Source organism: Arvicanthis niloticus, chromosome 19 (genome assembly GCF_011762505.2).
Source record: "Arvicanthis niloticus isolate mArvNil1 chromosome 19, mArvNil1.pat.X, whole genome shotgun sequence".
NCBI lineage: Eukaryota > Metazoa > Chordata > Mammalia > Rodentia > Muridae > Arvicanthis > Arvicanthis niloticus.
In genome coordinates, this window is record NC_047676.1 from 29632964 (window position 1) to 29654110 (window position 21147).

Below are 21147 nucleotides of genomic sequence, written 5' to 3' on the forward strand. Positions count from 1 at the left end.
GTGGAAGCTGTAAGATACGCAAAACTGAGTGGTGGTGACCCATCTTTTATAGCCAAGGTCAGTTTAGACAGTCATTTGCCGGTCCTCCATGTACGTGAGTCTTGTAAAGATCAGCAGAGAAGCCTCTCTAGCCTCTTAGGGTAGATGAGGAATGAGCACTTATGCCACTGGGATTTTGTGGTTGTTACACAGCACTGCTATAACAGTAGCTAACTGATACAGCTTATACTCTGATTACAGGAGCAGAACTCTCAATGTTGAACTGTCATGATACTCCTTTAATAAGTGAATGATATCTCTAGGTGACCTTTCTCTAGACACACATTTAGGGTGCTTATCGGGCATCCTTCCTGTGCCCTGTGCCCTGTACTCATGTGGTCAAGTGATTGGAAGCATAAAATGTATGGCTCTGTTAGCTAAACAAAATGTTTGGTGAGGGCAGGAGTCACATCTTTCTCTTGTGCGCCTGTAATCCCTATCACATAGACAGTAGTTACTAGCACATAAAAGAATCAAGACACAGGTTAGAGGTCAGATCTCCAATTGTGTGTTTTACTAACTCTAGTTTAAGATCAAATCTGGCCTGTAACCTATAGTATAAAACATGACTAGCTCTTAGGTAACCAGGGCAATTATTTGATGAGAGTTCACACAAACACACATCACCTTTTTGTTTTAGTTATAAAAGAGTCAGTCTCTCACATCATTGTCAAACCTTCATCTCTCCAGTAACACAGTGACCAGCTTCCTGTCTTCTTTTTTCTTTTTCAGAGAATATACTATCATTAAAATGAGTGTTTATGTATGAGGCAAAAAGAATTTTAAACCATCACGTAAAAAAAAAGTCTGTACATTTTACAATTTTACAATTCCTTTTCTGTTGGGTGGTAGAGACAGTTGGGTGCAGCCTGGCTCTTTTCTTGTGTGTCTCAAGGGCTCTCCCCCAAACCCCGACCCCCGAAGTTTTCCCCTTCAGATTTAAAACTTTTCCCTAGCCTGTGCAAGGTCAAAACTGTGGGAATCAATGCAGCTGCCTGTGCCTGTTCTGTTGCTGTATACTGCTGTCACATGAGGTGGCAGGACAGCTCCAGGGTCCTGGTAGTCACCACAGCGCTAGACAGCTGATAGGCTAAGAACATCAAGTTCTCCAGGCAACAGGGAGCTGGGAGTTCTGAAACACTGAAATGAACCTTCAACTTGGAGAATCTGTGACCTCAGTCTGGTGGTGGCTGGTAGTGTGGCAAGTATAATTTTAATTTAAAAAGCTTAAGAAACTCCTTAGCGACCCGTAAATTGCTTCTGCCTCGGTAACAACAAAAGGCTTATAAGCTGGTAAAACTGTTGATATGCGCTGGAATTAAGTTGTTATTATTCAAGGGATCTGTAGGGGCTCTGTGGAGAGGTTTAAGCCAGAGCCATGATAATATGAAACAAATTTTCAGTTAAATCTTAGAAGATTGTAGACTCCAAGCATTTATGTGCGAAAGACGTATATATTAATATATACACATACTAATAAGTAGTTTAAGAATACTCTTCCTCAAGGTTCATGAACTTTCAGGTTCAATTCATTTGTTCTTTTCTTTCCTTTTCTTTGTTCTTTTTTTCTCTTACTGTTCTTTTTTTTTTTTTTTTTTTTTTTTTTTTGTGGTATTGGGGATAAAATTGAAAGCCTTATTTAAGTTAGGCAAGAAATTGAGTAACATTCCAGCCTTAATTAATTTGAATGTGTGTATGTGTGTGTGTGTGTGTTGTGCTCAGGGGTACATGCATGTATGTATTGTATGTATGTATTTTTGTAGTTGTCAGAAAGTCAACACTGGGTGTCTTTCTTTTACTCTCCACTTGGTTCTTTTGAAACAGGTTACTCACTAAATTTGGAGCTCACCTATTGGCCAGACTAGCTGGCCAGTGAGCCCCCAGGATCTACCGATTTCTCCCTCCCCAAGTCTAGGATTATAGGCATATGCCAGAATGGTGTGTGTGTGCGTGCTTGTGCATGTGTGTGTGCATGTGTGTGTGTGTGTGTGTGTGTGTGTGTGTGTGTGTGTGTGCTGGGGATCTGAACTCAGGTCCTCTTGCTTCTGCAGCAAGTGCTTGCAGACACAGCCATCTGTCCAGCTCTCTTCAACTAATTTTTAATGACTGCAACACATGTATTGGGAAGGCCGATGAGGCAGTGCAGGCCTAAAATCCTAGCCTTTCAGGGGTGGAGTCAAGAAGGATCAGGATTTCAAGTATAGACTCAGCTTCAGAGGGACTTTCAGGCCAGCCTGGGCTATGGGAGAAGTTGGCTCAAACAAAACAAAGCAAACAAAACCATACACACACACACACACACAAACAACTATCAGGTTCTGTGTTAAATGTTTAGATATACATTTTCTCACCTAGTGATTATTTAAATGCTTTACTCAGTAAATATCATGTTATATAGATTGAAACTAGAAGTCAGTTAAGAAATAAAATGACTTGTTTTTCCTGCTATGTTTGGTTTGTAGAATCTTGGTTTACATAATATGGTAACCCATAATCTCCCAGGAAGTTCTGTGAGCATTTTACCAGATTTCACCAATTAAGTGACATTCACAGGATGGCAAATCTGAGAGAAGAAAAAGTTGCTGCCACCTGGCCTGCATAGGATGTTAGAGTTTTCCTCCTCACATGGGATGTTAGAGTTCTCCTTTTGATTGAGGGACTAAAACATCAAAACACTGTTTTAAACGGGTGTGTCCTAGTGTTTACTAAAGGGAGAATTCAAGCCAAACTGATTAATTTATCAGTCAATCAAGGAATTTGTTTGCTCCTATCTTGGCATCTGGGGATTATGATCCTGTCAATAGGTTATAGAGGGTTAAAAAAAAAATAAACCAAAACAAAACCCAAGATAAACAGCAAACTGAAAGTTAAATCATTTCGCTAGGTGCACAATACATTGGCCCAATCACTTAATACAGTTTTTATCGGAATAAGAGGCTTTTCCTTTGCTCTGTTTTTTTTTTCCCCTTTTTTTTTTTTTTTTTTTTTTTTTTTGAGTGAATACGACGAGGGTAAAACAGGGTGCTGAAGAGCTTTCTGTCGAGAGCTAGAGAATAGCTATTTCAGTCCATGGGGCCATGAGGTTGGTCGTCACTACCTAGCTCTGTAACCGTAGCTCCAGTGTAGCCGTAGGCAACATGGGAATGAGCGGGCTTGTGGCTGTTTCCCAACACTAAAATGTTCATGCCAAGAAATGGTGTCTTCCACATTTAATTTTTGCTATTCAGGAAATGCAAAAATTATCCATCTATTTGTTTGGCTCATTGATCATAGTTTGTGAACTCCAAGAGAGACAGCAGCAAGGAGTCTAGTTCTTTCTATATCTTGAATTTCTATATTTGTAGAAATGAAGACTCACACTGGTTACAGTGTCTCTTTCCAAGCCGTTGGCAGGACTGAATAGGGTAGTGAATATAAAAGTGTTTTGGAGGCTGTAAAGCACCATGCTGATGTAAGATACCGACTATATTATGATTTGAATCAGGGGTGGGTTTCATTACAAGTAGCTGAGGGCTGGATTAATGGTGGCTGAAGCCAGGAAGATGTCTGAGGTTCTCTTCACTGGATATACATGTTTGCAGGGTTGGCACAGAGTCTTGCTAGTGACGTTTGCTGGTTTCATTCTGTTAATACATAGGTATTGGTGACACTTCTTTTTACAGTGCAAGATGGCTGTCATAATTTCAAGAACCATGTCTTCACATGACAGTGATCCAAATACATGGAGGGGTATGAGGAGAGTATACTGGCTGATTTTGTGTGTCAACTTGACCCAAGCTAGAGTCATCAGAGAGGAAGGAGCCTCCGTTGAGGAAATGACTCCATGAGATCCAGCTGTAAGGCATTTTCTCAATTAGTGATCAATGCGGAGGGCCCAGCCCATGGTGGGCGGTGCCTTCCCTGGGCTGTTAGTGCTGGTTTCTCTCTAAGAAAGCAGGCTGAGCAAACCATGGGAAGCAAGCCAGTAAGCAGCACCCTTTCATGATCTCTGCATCAGCTCCTGCCTTTAGGATCCTGCCCTGTGTGAGTTCCTGTCTGAACTTCCTTTGGTGATGAACAGCAATGTAGAAGTGTAAGCCGAATAAACCCTTTCCTCCCCAACTTGCTTTTGATTATAGTGTTTGGTCACAGGAATAGAAACTCAGACTAAGACAGAGTGGAAGAGGATCTCTAATTGATGGAAAAATTACGCTCTGGCAGCTCCCTTCCCCAAGACTTTACCTCATATTCCCTTGATTGAAGGAGACTCTCACCTAGACCACTAGCAAATGGGAAGAAGTGTGAACTCCCTGAGTCAGGCCCGGCACTAGCTAGATAGTCAGGATCTCACTAATGAGAACATGGGTGTAGCAATTGATGTTGTGCATGATTTTTCTTCCCTATTACAAGATATGTTCCTGGCATCAGGTGAGAGGATCACTGATGCTCCTGTTTCCTGAGACCATTCCAGGGTGGTACAAGCTGTCTTCACAGATGTGTGTGGATGAATGGGTTGTAGTCAGCAGGTAGGCTGGGAGCTGAGACATCCTGCATTTGTGGATAGGATCTCCAGATCAGATTGGACTAGTCTGAGAAGGAAGCGAAGGAGGACATCTTCAAGTTGTCTCCATATGGTTTCTGAAGCACAATAAACAGAGATAATTAAATACTCAAATATATCTGATGATAAAATGATCCACAGTCATTGCCCCAAGGAATATCTTCATTGCAAAATCTGGTACTGGAAATGAATAGCTTTGTGGGTGAGTATCATCTTCAGAATATTTTGTTTAAGAGATTTAAAAAAAGTATATGAGTGTTTGCCTGCACATGTCTGCACCATGTACATGCCTGGTGCTCAGAGAGGCCCGAAGAGGACATTAAATTCCCTGGAACTGGAGCTATGGTAATTAGGAGCCAACATGTGGGTGCTGAGAACTGAACCTGGGTCTGCTGAAAGAGCAACAAGTGCTCTTAACCATTGAGTTATTTCTACAGCTCCCTAATAGTTTAAAAAATTAAAATGGTGATGATGATGATGATGATGGTAATTTAATATATCTGTGTGGGCATGTGTACAAGCCATGGAGCACACACATGGAGGTCAGAGGACAACTCTGTGGGGTAGATTCTCCCCTTCTGCCTTTATGTGTGTTCCGGAGTTTGAACTCGGTTTGTCAGGCTTGTGTGGCAAACTGTCTACTTATTGAGCCATCACACTGGCCTCCTCCATGTCTTCAGAAAATTTAGATTCAAAATCTAAACTCACGAGATACAAGTTAGACATCAACTCATCTGAAATTTAAACTATCCCTCACTTTACAGAACTTTGATTTTTCTTCTTCAGCACTAAAATAGTTTGGAACATTTAAAAATGACTTTATTCATAAATGTGACATCATGTTATTTAATGCTTTATGTGTAGATATAACTTGTGAATGTATGTACAGGCACAGCTCAGTTAGTACGATGAGCTAAGTGGGCCTATAAACTGAGTGATTGAAAATGTTGAGTAAAGTTTCTTTAGAATAAGGTATGCACTCATATGGGGCAAACATCTTAGTGTTTTAGAGTACTGTACAGCAAATGGTATTTTCTAAGAAATCAGATTCTTGTTCCCAAAATAAAGTCTCACAAGGGTTAGGCAAGCTGCTCATACAGGTCAAATATACTACAATGCAATCCCTGAGACTCTTTTATTCCATAAATGTCTTTGATCTTTAGTCTCTCTTCTCATGTACTAACATTCTACATTTATAGTAGAGGCATCTTTGTACCAAGGTTCCAAATTTATTGTTCATACATTTGTCTAACCGTTGGCTCATTTGTTTAAAAATCTCACACATAGTCTGTGCTATTAAGGAATTTATAGCTTAGAGGAAATAAACATTAAAAGTGATGTAATTCTTCTGATGAGTGCATGAGTATGTAACACGACTATTCTGAAGCAAGGACTACTGCCTTAGGGCAGGGAATAAATGGAAGAACTTGATTCTCAGTGGGGATCAGAGGGAGCTTCTTTGAGGAAGTAATGCTTGAGTTGACAACCAGTGTGTGACAGGAATTAAGAAAGTGGGAGAGGCACAGTAGGATGGATGCAAAGCACATTCCTACTCCTGAAAGGAGTTGTTCACCTAATTGTTTATGCATTCATCTATCTATCCTTCCACTCCTCTGTCCATCATTGATCTGTATGCCTATCCATCACCTCACCTATCTGTCCATCCACCCACCCATTCATATGTCCATCTCCCCATCCATTCATCTGTCCGTCTATCCACCTACTCATCCATTTATCCATCTGTCCATTGCCCATCATCTGTCCATCCATTTACCCACCCACCTATGTGGTTTTTGCATTTACTAACAAGTCATTACAGAGAAACAAATAGGTAGAGATCATAAATCTGTAAGTCCATTGGAAGAGATCAGAGTATGTTTGCTTAAAATTTCTCAGAAAATGTTAGGAAGATATTTTAAGCAACGGGATATGTGAGATAATTTCAGCACTTGCCTTAGCTCCCATGGGAACCAGGTTTGTCTGGATGAATATCAAGAGGTAGCTCTCCTGGGAATTGACCTCCTTCTGTGTTTTATTGTATGAGGAACTTACAGAGAGCAGAGGGTGAGAGTCAGCTACCAACAGGCTTACAGTGCTTCCATGAGAATTGAAATTTGCAGCTATGGATTGAAGAAAGTTCTTACATTATCGGAGGAATTTACTTTTACAGAGAATTACTTTTTCCTAGTGCCTGTAATATTATCCCCAAAGCAAACTTTAAAAAAATGCTTAAATTGGAACTACGTTAGTCTCTGTTCTATGTAGAAGGATACCGCAGTCTCATTGAGACCTCCAAGAATGTAGTTACCAGAAGTGCGGTGAGAGGGAGCATGGAGTCCCTTTATAGCTGTTATCAGGCTAAATGAAAAATGGTCCATTGAGTTCACAGACTCTGGGCACTAAACATCTACCTGGTAATGAGACTAGAGATCAAGCTAATTTAACTCCCATTTCACGCAAGAAGAAATAGAAATTAAGCGAATTAAATCATCTAAAAAGGTAAGCCCCAGTTTACAACAAACTCCTGCAATCGTTGTGCTGGTTCAATGCAGAGGGCACCCAAATCTGATTGCATTCAGTTTTGGGTATTTACTGGTCTTGGTAATTGTTTTCAGTAAAGAGATAATCATTATGTCTATGGCACTTATGTTTGTGAAGATTAAACTGCATTCAAAAGTCGTGCTGGTGGCAGATGCTCGGTAAGTGGTGTGATGGATAAAAAGGGCAGAAGCAACTGTGTCAGTTCTGCATAAGACTTCAACAGGGGAAGCAAGTTTCCCCTGTGTCCATATGTTACTAGACTCCATCATATGATGGGAAGTCACTCACCACAGAGAAAGGAGACATGGTACAAGTCTGAGCTAGCATGGCCACCCCTGTGCATGCCTTTTGGTGGACATATGTATCAGTTTGTTAGAAATACATATGTAGAAGTGGACTTACATTTAAAGAAACAAAATGGTTTGCTCAAGTGTTTTGCCATTCTATGCTCTTACTAGCAACTCATGACAACTGGGATTACTCTATATTCTTACCAATACTTTATATTGCTAGTCTTCAAAAATAGGTTTATTATCTGTCTATCTATCTATCTATCTATCTATCTATCTACCTACCATCCATCTATCATCCATCCATCCATCATCCATCCATCCATCTGTGTGTATATGTATGTATGTATTGTGTGTATGTTCACATGTGCCATGTTACATGCTACATGAAGGGTGAGAAGACAATATGAAGGAGTCCATCTTTTCCTCCAATCATATGGGTATCAGGGATTGAACTTAGGCTACAAGGCTTGGCAGGAAGTGTCTTTACCTGCTAAGCCAACTTACTGGCCTTGTCAGTCTTACAAATGTAACTTATCCTGGTATGGGTGAATGATGGCATTTCACTGATCTGAAAACAATTATTGTTTTAAAACTTCTGGTATTAGCTTCTGGGTTCTATTTTTTTTTTCCACACTCAAACATGGATGCATAAATAGTTTTACTAAGGCTGGGTCCAGACTTGTCATTCAGTCTTGTTGCTCATAAATGAAGAAATAAAAAAATTCTCTCAATGACATTCCAAGGCATAATTGCTTGGGGGGAGGGCGGGGGAAAAGCCACATCTACCTAAGAGTCTCTGGAGAATGATTTCACATGTTCGACCAGTGAGACACAGAAAAGCAGTTGCAGCTGTGGTAAGGAAGGCCAAGATGGCTCGTGTTGGCATGAACCCTGTTGTTACTCACATGGCGTTGGTTTGCAGGCATGCAGAATGTAAGAATTATGGGACCATGGAGGATTGCTTTGAAAATTCAAAGGGAAGTCTGGGAAACCAGGCAGTGTGTTTCAGGGTGGCAGATCCTGCAAGTAGCCTCTGGCAGGGTTAAGGTGAGAGAGTGGGAATTGAGATGCAGTTGAAGCTGAGGCTGGAGTGAGGGACCCCAGGAAAGTAGAAGTGCTAATGACATGGAACACTCCCAAGGGAAGCCTAAACAGCTTGCAGAAGCTGCCTGAGGACTCTAGAGATGCCTCAGGGTTTAGAGCTCATTAGCAGAGGACAGGCAATCTGGTTCCCAGCACCCAAGTCAGGTGGCTCACAATGACTCCAGCTCCGAGAATCTGACGCCTTCTTCTGGTCTTCACCAGTATTGCATTCATATGTGCCCATCTCTGTCTGGACACAATGCATTTAATTACAAATAGAATAAAAAAAAAAGTGGCCAAGAGAGAGGTCATGTGAGCTTCAAGTCACCAGGGACAACTTGAACTGATTGGGCTGCCAAGTCCTCCGGAGACCACATCCTGTAACAGTGGTCTCTCTCTCTCTCTCTCTCTCTCTCTCTCTCTCTCTCTCTCTCTCTCAGTCTGTCTGTCTCTCCCTCCCTCTCTCTCTGTCTCTCTGTCTCTGTCTCTCCCCATCTCTGCCTCTCTCTGTCTTTTTGTCTCTTTCTTTCTGTCTCTCTGTTTCTCTCTTCCCCTCTCTGTCTGTCTGTCTCTGTCTCTCTGTCTGTCTCTGTCTCTGTCTTTGTCTCTCCCTCCCTCTGCCTCTCTGTCTCTTTCTCTGTCTCTCCCTGTCTCTGCTTCTCTGTCTCTCTCTGTCTCTTTGTCTCTTTCTGTCTGTCTGTTTCTCTCTTACCCTCTCTGTCTGTCTCTGTCTGTCTGTCTGTCTCTCTCTGTCTCTGTCTCTCTTCTCTCTCCTTTCCTCTCCTGTTTATCTCTGGCTGTGAAGTTTTGTGCTTTCATTGTTCTTACAGTGAGCTGTCTCTCCACAGACTCAGAGTAATGGAACCAATTGATCATGGACTGGTATCTCCAAAACTCTGAGTCTAAAAAAACCTTTTTTGTCCCCTAAGTTGCCTCAGGGATTTCATGGTAGCATTGAAAAACAGATTAACATACAGGCATCATCACAGCACAAAACAGCTGTTCTGACTTCTGTACCTCTCCCAGCATCTATGGGAAGATGCCCAGGTCTATAAGGTCTTTGTCTAAGAGAACAGAAGAATCTATTTTTTTTTTTTTTTTTTGTCAACAGAAATAGATTTGAAGCTCATATGTTACAAAATAGATAGAAAGTGATGTACAGCTTTTAAAAACCAGATTTGGTGGAAGACAAAGGAAACATTAAGTACTTTTGTTTATTCAGAGTGGCCCCAAAACCAAATAGACCGTTGGGTATGTGAGAGTGAGGCATAGTGAGAATGGATCTTGACAGCTAACTCACTGAGACAGTAGTCTCTAAATGGTGCCGGAGAAGCAGCTGGCGTGCATCATTAGTCTTTCCAGTGGGATACAAAAAAGAGATGGAATTTACTACTTAAGAACTGATAGAAGAGCTTCCTGCCACTTACACACATAGGCAGAATGTGTGTGTGTGTGTATCTGACACAATGAAGAAACCATATTCCCAGTGGAAAAATAGTTCCCCCTTTAAAACAAGGCAAAAGGCCTTGGTGGAAGACAGTGTGGTCTTCTCTGTTTACTTTAGAGAAAGCCTTTCATGCAGGCATGATATACCGAGGATTTAAACCATCAAGATCCTTTACGCTAACAGACCATTTATCTTGATTTTTCCAGATTTCCAGGTTGTCTTCCAGGGATACACCATTGACTCTCAAAGCAGCTATGGTGTGGATGGATACATTACAAGTCTCTAAATCATGATGCTGCAGGAACTTGTCATCCCAGTACTTGAGTGGGCTCTCCCTGGGCTTCAGCCCTCCCTGCCTCAAGGATCCTCCCGAGGGCAACTCAGATGTCAGAGGCTCCATGGGTCTCCCTTGTTCTCATCTCCTTTAGCATCAACAGTCCTAACCTCTGTTTCTGGTTTTCTTTCTTTCCATTTCTATTTCTTTCCATTTCTATGATATGTTTGTATGTATGTGCATGTTGTTATCTCTCTCTCCTCTCTCTCTCTCTCTCTCTCTCTCTCTCTCTCTCTCTCTCTCTCTCTCTCTTTCTCTCTCTCTCATCACCTGTGTGAACCTTTGTGCATATGGAGGTGAGCGGAGACACTTGACTGGCATTCTTAAGGCACTGTTGACTTCTTAAGATCTTTCTCTGGCCTGGAACACACCAAGGAGGCTAGGCTGGCTTGCCAGTGAGTGTCGGACTCATTTTCCTCTGACTTCCACTGCTGAGATTTAAAAATGTGTGACACCAATCTGTAGGTTCTGGGGACTGAACTCAGGTCACTGCGCTTATAAGCCAAGGACTTTATTGACTGAGCCATCTTCCAGACCCCCTTCTCAGTGATAAATTCCACATTTTACATTGAGAGAAGTGCTCTGTATAAACCACACCCAAGAGCTCTTCAAAGACTTACTAAAGCCCTTTGTTTGATCTTTCTGTCTCTGTCTCTCTGTCTCTGTCTCTGTCTCTGTCTCTGTCTCTCTCTCTCTCTCTGTCTGTCTGTCTCTCTCTCTCTTCCCCACTACTACAGAGAAGAAAGAATATGTATTCCACCCTCCCATTTGAATAATAGTAAGTTGAAGGCCATACTTGAGAGGTTTCCTGAAGGACATCCTGAGATGGCATCAACTACCCTAATGTTGGAATTGCGTCCCTAGAAGCATTCTGGAATGAAGCATTTCCTCAATCCAGAATGCTTTGCTTCTCCCCCAGTGCCTTTAATAGTTACTACTGAGGATAGAATCGTATGCTGGGGTATGGTTACTAAGCAGACTTCTGGGCTGTACTCTGGTTCTAAATGTCCAGCCTTTTGGGGTTAGGACCCCAAAGTCTCTTGTCTTTATTAAATTTTTGTGTGTAGATGTGTTTGATATACATGCATGCATGTGTATTTGCAAGTATGTATGAGTGTGCCTGCATATGTACACTTGTATCCAGAAGTTACAGGATAATATTAGATGCTTTCCTCAATTTCTCCCTTCTTTATAATTTTAAAACCTCCACCTCCTTTTCCTCTCCCTCCTCCTCCTTCTTGTTGTTATTATTATTATTATTATTACTAATGTGTGTGTGTGTGTGTGTGTTAGGAGTGATCATTCATATGTGGATGTCAGAGGATAGTTTCCAGGGGTTGATTCTCCTTTCCATCTTGGGATCTAGGGATAGAACTTGGCTTGTCAAGCTTGTAGAGCAAGGGCTTTTACCTGCTGAGCCATCTCTCTTGTCCTCTCCGTTCTGACGCAGAATCTCTTGTTCAACCTGGAGTTTCCTGATTTGGTTATTGTAGCTAGCTAGCTTGCATCAGAGATTTTGTATCTCTTCTGGGATGATGGATGAGCCTGACCAGTGTTTTCATAGGTTCTTTGGGCCCAAACTCTGAGGGTTCTAATGCTTGTGTGACAACTGCTTTATCCACTCTTCCCACCCCTAGAATCTACATTTTAGCACAGCCTAGATCTCACTGTCTACTTAGAAGACAGATCATCTTCTAAATAAAAAGTCTATGTTACCTGTGACAATGAAAAAACACTGGATCTTATGTTTCAGAGCTGAAGCCTGGAAAGGGAAAAAAAAAATCCTTGACTCTTCTGAAAGTCTGTGGGGGCTGGTCCTATTGAGAGCAAAGAGACATGGGAAGATGGGTGAGCAAGACTGAGGAAATACACAGGTGTCATGTACTTAGTCAGATACACAAGGGTCTGATCAGGACTATGAAGCCAAAGAATTGTGCAGGATTTTAATTTTTTTCTATTCATCAGTCTTTAAGCATTTACTTTCTATTGGTCATATTCCAGGGACTCTGTACCTGCATTCTGCAAAAAAGTACATTGTGTAAAAACTTTTTTCAGAGATTCAAAATGAAGCTGTCCCCAGGTAGGCACTTCAGCAAAGTCATCAGACAAGTCAAGTCAGTTCTTTCCTTACCTCTGAATCTTCGTGTCACTCATTGTCAGGTGGGCTAGGGAACTTGGCTTGGGTTTTCCAAGCGTATGTCTGTAATTTATTAATTTCACTACTTCATGCATCTGCTGATTTATTCAGTAAGTACCCCCCTCTCCCCATCCATTCACTCAGTGCTTTATTCCTTTAACAGTATTCTGTTGGAGGCCTGCTATGTCCTAGTCTAGGAACTAGGTAGCAGGGATACGATAACAAATCCCACAAGGGTCTTACCCCCACATACTTCTTATGTCATTGTGGGCAATGCTCGTCCATGCCTTCTTGGCTCAGTAGACATTGCTTGATTGCTTACTTTGGCAAAGAGATCAGCAGTTCAACAGAATGCAAAAGGGAGCCTGAAGCATGTCTGCAGCAGCCTCTCTGTGTCTTTTTTTTTTTTTTCCCAGCAAAGATGTCTTCTCAGACATTTGAAACATTTACACTGAAGTCTGGAGAAAATGACTTAACATTGTGAATGCTAGATAACACTTACATCAAAGTCGGGTGTTCAGCTGTGGATTCAGATCGATTGGTGAACTCCCTTCAAGCAAAGTTTTCCCATTGTAAGGATGCTCTGCAAAGAGGCTCTAGTAATGCTGTACGTATTAACAGCAAACAGCTGCCCAGATGAGCAGCTGTCTGGGCTGGCTTCTGCCCTCTCTATACCTAGAACACCATCTTTGTTCGATGATGTCCATATCGGGGCTATTAACACGTCTCACCTTCTGAAAGACAAAACAAAACAGGGAGACAAAGTGTTGGTCAGACTTGGAAGTATTGCCAATACGAAAGTGGAAGAAGATGCTGTATTTAGTTTATGTGGTGTAATCATGCTGCCATATTTGGGAAACTTTCTGACAACATCCACAAGAGTCTACTGTGCTTGCTGGCCTTTGTGGGTAGGTGGAAGCATTAAGTGAATGCTTATTGTCTGTCCTCTCTTACTTCACTGTTGAGTTTTGCTGCCATCCACTGTAGGAAGAAGGAGAAGAAATAACAAATATTAGCTTACAAGGTGAAACTGTTGTTGGACATACCATTGTAGAATACTCATGGTTCTGAGGAAATATTCATTGGAGCAGGCTATAGGAACAAGGGGAATTTTCAGAAAATGCAATAAGCAAACAAGGCACTGGAAACTGGCCTTGCTGGACTCCTGTCTCCCAGCAACTCTACTGTTCATTATCAAGTAGGTTATGGCCCTGAGTAGCCAGAGAATGATCCTTCTGGGTTTCAATGTAGATGGTATTCCTTAGAGTTCTGTTGTCCCAGAAGTGTGTGGGCTAGAGTCTCTCTCCCTGCTCTTCCCAGTCACATGAGTGTGACAGTGGCTCTGGAGTGCCCAGGATGTCCTACAGAAGACATGCTGGTGTCACCCGTTAGTAACTGGGCTATGCAGTGCTGATGTGGCAAGTGCTCAGGTAGGGTAACATTATCAACATTTACCATGGAGGTAGAGGACATTTGGTCTAGTGAAGCAGGCTGAGTAAGCCCCGGAAAACAGTAGAGTAAGCAGCACCTCTCCATAGGTTCAGTTTCAGCTCCCACCTTCAAGTTCCTGCTCTGACTTCCCTTGGGGTTGGACTCTAAGGTGGAACTGTGATACAGACCTGAAATTAGCTCTTTCCTCTCCAGGTTGATTTTGGTTATGGTGATTTATCACAGCCATGGAAACCTTAAGGATGAACTGAATTGATGTTCAGTAAATGAGACTGGGCAGGTGGAGAACAGAGCGAAGGTGGTACTTTATTAGCAGTTGAGAGTTGTTCTTACTCTGGGTGAGGTCTTCCTGTCTGCTAGACTGATGCTGAATTACTCCCATGAATAACAACTCCATCTCCGCCCCCATCCCTCCCTGTTTTCTTCTCCTCCTCTCTTTCCCTCTCCCTCTTTTGTTGGGGGCCGACTTTTAGCAGAAAGCGGCTATCAGCTTTGCAGCCATCTTGAGCCATATACCCTGACATGAGATTTGGATTACAATAGCCTACAACAGCTGAGCACACTCCGATAATCTTGGTTTAGATACCTTGATATTAAAGGTGTGTGAGATTAAAGGTGTGTGACTTAAGAGTGTGACTTAGAAGTATAGAGATCAGAGTTAGAGACAAGACCTAAGGGCATGATTAAAGGTGTAACTTAGAGGCGTGGCTTAGAAGTAAGACATATAAAAGGCAGAGGCAGACAGTAGAGATTGATAGTATAGAGGGAGAATCAGACAGGAGACACTTAGAGGAAGAGAGACTGAAGAATAAACGGGATTGAATCACACCCTGTCTGGTCTCCATTCTTTGAGTCTGCCCTCACCCTCACTCTTGCTGAACCCCGACCCGCAGACCGGAGCAGCAGCTTGGGCCGGGATACAGTGGCCACCCAAACGTGGGTCGGCCCGGGCCTCAACATTTTGCCTGGGCTGCAACATTTATTTTGGCCGCCCCAACGTGGGGCTAGTGTGGACCCCAACATTATTTTGGCACCCAAACAGGGACTCGAGCTTGGGCCTCAACATTATTTTTCACCTTTCCTTTTGGAGTACTTACTGTATTGCTAGTCACTGGTTCTATTAATTTATACATTAATTAGCTAATTGCTATGCAGATGACAGAACCTAGTACCTTACACAATGCCAAAAAAGTATTCTAAGATTGACCTGGATTTCCAGCTCTCTTTTCATGTTTTGTTTTTGGAGCAGAGTCTTCACCCTGTCTCCCAGATAACACTTGAATTCAAGATCTTCCTGCCTCAGCCCCCAGAGTGCTGGGATTGCAGGCATGTACCATCAAGCTCAGCTAAGACTTCAGTTTTATGACAGTAGGATGCTTTCCTCCTGTACTTACTCTCTTACCAGATGCTGACATCCAAAGGCAGTTACTCCCACATCCCTTACAGCCCTAGATTACCTGAAAAATCTATTTGTATTAATTCCATGAACAATAACAACAATTACATTTCATAGAACAAGTATGTGAATGGTCTTGATAACCATCAATAATGCCAATATTGATATCAATATCAAACTTATCAATATTTTCCTCTTTGAAATCTTTTTTTTTCTTTTGCATTAGGGAGGGAATGGAGGAATACCACTTTTGTTTTTAGTATGGTGTTTTAGTCACAAATAATAGGAGGCAGATAAGTAAGTAGATGCAGAGATTACTATGAGAACTGGCTTATGAGATCATGGAAGTTAAGATGTCATTCCATATGTCATCTGTAAGCTAGAGAACACAGAGACCAGTGGAGCAACTCAATTTGAATCCAAAGAATGGAGAACCATGGTAGCCAGTGGTAAGACTCAGCCTAGACTAAAGGCCTGAACATTTGAAGCTCTGATGCCCAAGGGCAGAAAAATAAGTGTCCCATCTTCAGAAGAGGGAGAATTCCCTTTCCTTTGCCCTTTTTCTTCTTTCCAGTGTTTTCAACAAGTTCCCTCATAGACATACTAGAAATTGTTTTACTAACTGCCTAGGTATCCCTTAGCTCATCCAAATTGGTACCTGCAATGAACACTATCATGTATGGTAAATGGGAATCATCTTTGCTTTTATAATTTGATGTAATTGCACAGGAAGGCTGAGTCTAGATGCTTTAAAGCACAGGCAGTGGGTTCCAGCATTAGGGAGTGCATCCCGCCTCTTTCCTTTTCTGGGAGGTTCTTACATTCCTGGTTCACAAGGTACCACATGCTTCAGGGCATCTCCCCATTGACTATTCACAGCATTGGTCCAAGACACTACTTTGTATTAAATGTTGGCTTCTTGCCCCCTTCAGCCCTCTTATCTCTATCCAGGGATGCTTTCAAAGAGGTTCCTGTGGGTTCACAGAGGCCTAAGTTCAATTCTTAGTGGTTTTGCAATCCAATTATTCGATAAAGACATTATAAAAATTAATTACATGAACAAGCTTAAATGAGTTTCATCTTAAACAACAGTAGGATGCTAAGAATCCTTCATCATCTTCTCCTCTTGTGATGTTACTGTTCTAGAGGCCCCTGGGCTTACTTAGATCTGTCATGACTGTAAGGAAGTGGGAAGCAATCGTGTCCTGCTGCATCCTGTTTTTTTCAGCTCTGTATTTCATGCCATTCTGTGTAAGTTTGAAATCAGCCACGGTTGAAGTATGAATACCATGTAAGTTGGTAAACATCGAAAATGGGGACTGCTTCCCTCCCCCAGAGATCCTGTTGTTAATGTTCACCAGCACGCCACTGTTTATAGTTCTCTGGTCTTCAGCTCAGGGTTTCTCAATCTTAGCATTACTGACATTCTTAGCCAAATAAATGTTTGTTATTCAGGGCTGTTTTGTGCCTTGTAGGTTACTGAACAGTATCTCTGGCCTTCAGCCACTGGATGTCCATAGGACACCCTCTCTACTGTGCCAACTAAAAACATCTATGTTGCCAAATGTTTCCAGGGGAAAAAATTATCCCCAGTTAAGAAACCCTGGTTTTGATGACATGTTCTTTCAATGTAGAGAGCTTGCTTTTCTCTCTTCATTAAACTTGAACAGGTATTTGATAAATATTTGCCAGTGTCACTTCATAGGTTCAATGGCATAGAACCCTGGATCCGTTTTGCAGAAGTTCCTTTCTCCCGGAGTCAACTATGGCAGCTTTTTCAACATCACCATCGACGACTTCTTAGGCTACATCTCTTTTAGACCATTTGCTAATAAATAAATAAATAAATAAATAAATAAATATCAGTGACTGCTAAATGTCTGTGCTCTGAGTACTGGGAAGAATTTTATACATGAGTATTGTATTTACATCCCTCTAACCCACAGCAAGGTCCTTCCTTTATCCTGCCTCTTGCTTTTACACAATTACTTTGGGGATTTATATGCTGGGCTGGTGACTTCCCTTGCCATAACCACCATAGTAGCAAATGCTTCTACAGAGAGAAATTTGAGTGAGCTTCACTCTGAAGTGTATAAGTCCTGGCATCTTATCCAGGGCAAACGCTGGACTCAACACAGACAGGACCCAGGTTTTCACTTGCTCATTCGCACTACCAAGCTTGAGTGCTCAGTTGTATGTAGACTTCGGGAAGGTGAGAGAGAGCTTGAATGTTGTGAGGGCCACGGCCCACTTCTAAAATGGCCAGGCCAGCAAGATCACCAGTGATGATGCTCAAGGACAACTCTAATTGTGCGTCCAACTTGAGAATGCTGGGTGTCCCTCTGCTTGCAGTAGCTGGTACTCTGTTCTCTATGCAGGTCTAGGAACTCTGCTTTTTTCCTATAATCCTTCAGGTGCAATTGGATTGCTAGTCATGGTTATTATTTTTGAAGTGATCATGGATTAAAAATTGTTGAATTTCCACAAGTTACAGAATATATGCTAATGTGCTCAGATAATGATCTGTATTAGCTCTATTAAGATTAATTGCATAATTATACAATAATGATTCTGTGTATAATGGGTGTGCTTACCCTTCAGGTTATTGTCATCTCCTGAACACAAAGTTGCCAAGAGATATGCCTCTCAGGGGATCACCAATAGCTCCAGGATGACAGATTCAGTGTAGTGGTTGGCAGGGCCCTGCAGTGAGAAGTCACACCCAAACCTACTGAGCAAGTGTGCTATGAGTGCCATGGGCATCTCTGGCTGATGAAAGTTCCAAGAAGCTGCCGCTACAGGGATTGCCAGAATAGATATTAAATGTAAAAACATGGGCCAGAGATAATGAGAGTGGGTAGTTAGTTCATGGGCGGCTGAGGCAGCAGGTCCCTGGCTATGCCAGAGAGCACCCAGAAAATGCTGCTCAGTCATAGACCTCAGCATTGAAGGCTTCCTGAGTAGAGGGTAAAAACTAAGGGATTGGATGCTATGGGGGCCTGAGGGTGGGACATGCAGACCAAGTCCTCTCTCCTGTCACCATTAAACTGATTCTTCCTCAAGAATTATCTTGGGGAGGGATGTGAAAGTCGGAGAGGGAACCCGTGAGACTGAGTGATCTAGAAGACTGTTCAATTTGTTATTCAGACCTTCTGTTACTGAGATGAATAGACAAAAGAAACCACTTAAAAGGAAGAAAAATTTGTTTCTTGCTATCAGAAGTCATGGTTCATGGTCTTCTGGCTCCATTGCTTTGGGGCCTGAAGTAGGCAGAATATCATAGCAGAAAGATGTTGAAGACTGAAGTTGTTCATTTCATGGTGTTTGGAAAGGGTGGGAGAGGAGAGACAAAAGAGAGAGAGAAAGAAAAAGAGAAGAGGGAAGGAGGAAAGGATAGAGAGAGTACTAGGAGAGAGAGAGAGAGAGAGAGAGAGAGAGAGAGAGAGAGAGAGAGAGAGAGAGAGGTGTCATGGGACAAGATGGCCCCCAAGGACTAGAATGTCTTTTCAGGAAACTACTTCCTTCAAGTTGGGCATCCCTTTGTAACAAATGAGTCCATCAGTGGATTATTTCATTGATTAGGTTAGAACCATCACGAATGATCCAATAACCTCTTGGTGAGTGGATCTAGTATCTGGGTACTTGTTATAATAAAGAAGGATGAAGTTATGTCGCTTGCAGGGAAACGCATACAACTAGAGACCATTAGGAAGTCAAGCCAGCTTCCTTCAGGAAGACGAACGGCATGCTTTCTCTTATTTGTGAACTTTAGACTTCACATAGTTCCATGCATATGCCGTGAAAGTAGAAACAAAACTCTTAGGACACATACGTGGAGAGAGCTGAGAAACGGGAGGCTAGAAGGGCCTGGGCATGTGCTTAACATATATATTATATGTATGAAAGTGTCCTTACACAACACGGTGCCAGGTACAATGGATCTACACCATGAAAACTTAAAGTCTCGCATGACCTTTCTGTAGGAAACAATGTACTCGTCTGGACGGCGCTTGCCTTTCCTTGTCTATCTGCTAGTGTCAAAGGTTCAGGAGGAGGGTTGGATTAATTTTAGAAAACAAGCCCCATGTCACCATCCACCAACTGTTCTCCTGAGGCTGTTGCAGTCCCTGTTGGCTGCTTTTCTTTCTGTTTCTTTTTGTTTTCTGATGGCCTATGACCGATCCCATCATACAAAGCTGTCTGTTTAGCGAATATAACAGGGCCACACATGTTCACATTGTCGGCCTCAGCGTCCTCAGCTGTATTATTCAGACATGTAGCAGACTGATGACAAATTCCTTTCACTTCTCTTGTCCAAAGTCATTTATTTTCCTGGTGTGTGATGCACTGAAGAACGATATGAGTGGTAATGGAAGTGTGATATTTACAATCCGTCTCTGTGGTTCAGTTCAATACACAGGTGACTAATAAATGTGATATCTTGTGAAGGATGTCAATAATGGCTTGAGCAGCTAAGGTTTGGTACATCATTTCTTGAGCATCATCTGATTTTAGTGTCATAGAACAAAGGAACAGGACAACAACTAACTATCCTCCTAATGGGTCTGTCCACCTTACTTCTTGGCAAGAGGCTTTTGTCGAGCCAAGCTAATCCTTACACACAGGAGGTAATTATATCAATCTGCCTTGGAGGGGCTGGGGCAGCAAGAGGATCTACACGTGGGGCAGCCACGTTTGTGGACTCTGGTCCCAAGGATCTGGAACTGCTGGTTCCAGCTGTTGGTGAAGGGGATTATCCAGCTAGACAGGTCCCTGTGGGAAAGATGGGGAAGGAGTGGTGGCTTCCAGGGCAGACTGATGTTTCCTATGGGTTTTCATTGAGTGTGTTTAGATATGATGTGTATATGTATACGTATAAGTTTATATGTATATATACATATGTATATATATATGTATATGTATATCTTGCAAAATTGAAGATGTCTCTCATGCACATGTTCTTTGTATAACTAAAGTAAAAATGGAACTCTCTAGTATTCTTTGCCATGCAGCTGTCCATAGATGCACAGATACACAAACACAATCACAAGCCTTTCCTGCTGCTACCTCCCCTCAAGAGTCTCTCTCCCCCAAATGAGAAATGTCAACATTAGTGAAGATTTCAAAGGGGCGATGAGGAGAGTGTCATTACAGAGCAGCTTCCTAGCCAACTCCATCCATGTCTACACTGCCTCCACATACACGAATGTCTAGTTTCTCACTGTGAGGTGTCTCCTGCTTCCTTTCCTTGCAGTACATTAAAGAATGTGGCATCTTACCCCACTAGTTGCTTATATATTTGGTCACACCCTTGCAGTCATTGACAAGTGGATATCAGCCCAAAAGCTTGGAATACCCAAGATACAATTCACAGACCACATGAAGCTCAAGAAGAAGGAAGACCAAGTGTGGATGCTTCAGTCCTTCTTAGAAGGGGGAACAGAATATTCACAGGAGCAAATACAAAGACAAAGTGTGGAGCAGAGACTGCCCCACCTTGGGATCCATCCCATATACAGACACCAAACACAGACACTATTGTGAATGCCAAGAAGTACATGCTGACAGGAGCCTGATATAGCTGTCTCCTGAGAGGCTCTGCCATAGCCTGACAAATACAGAAGTGGATGCTCCCAGCCAACCACTGGACTGAGCACAGAGTCCCCAATAGATGAGTTAGAGAAAGAACTGAATGAACTGAAGGGGTTTGCAACCCCACAGCAAGAACAACAATATCAACCAACCAGACTCCCTAGAGCTCCCAGGAACTAAACCACCAACCAAAGAGTACACATCGAGGGACCCATGGCTCCAGCTGCATATGTAGCAGAGGATGGCCTTGTTGGATATCAATGGGGGGGGGGAGGCTCTTGGTCCTGTGAAGGCTT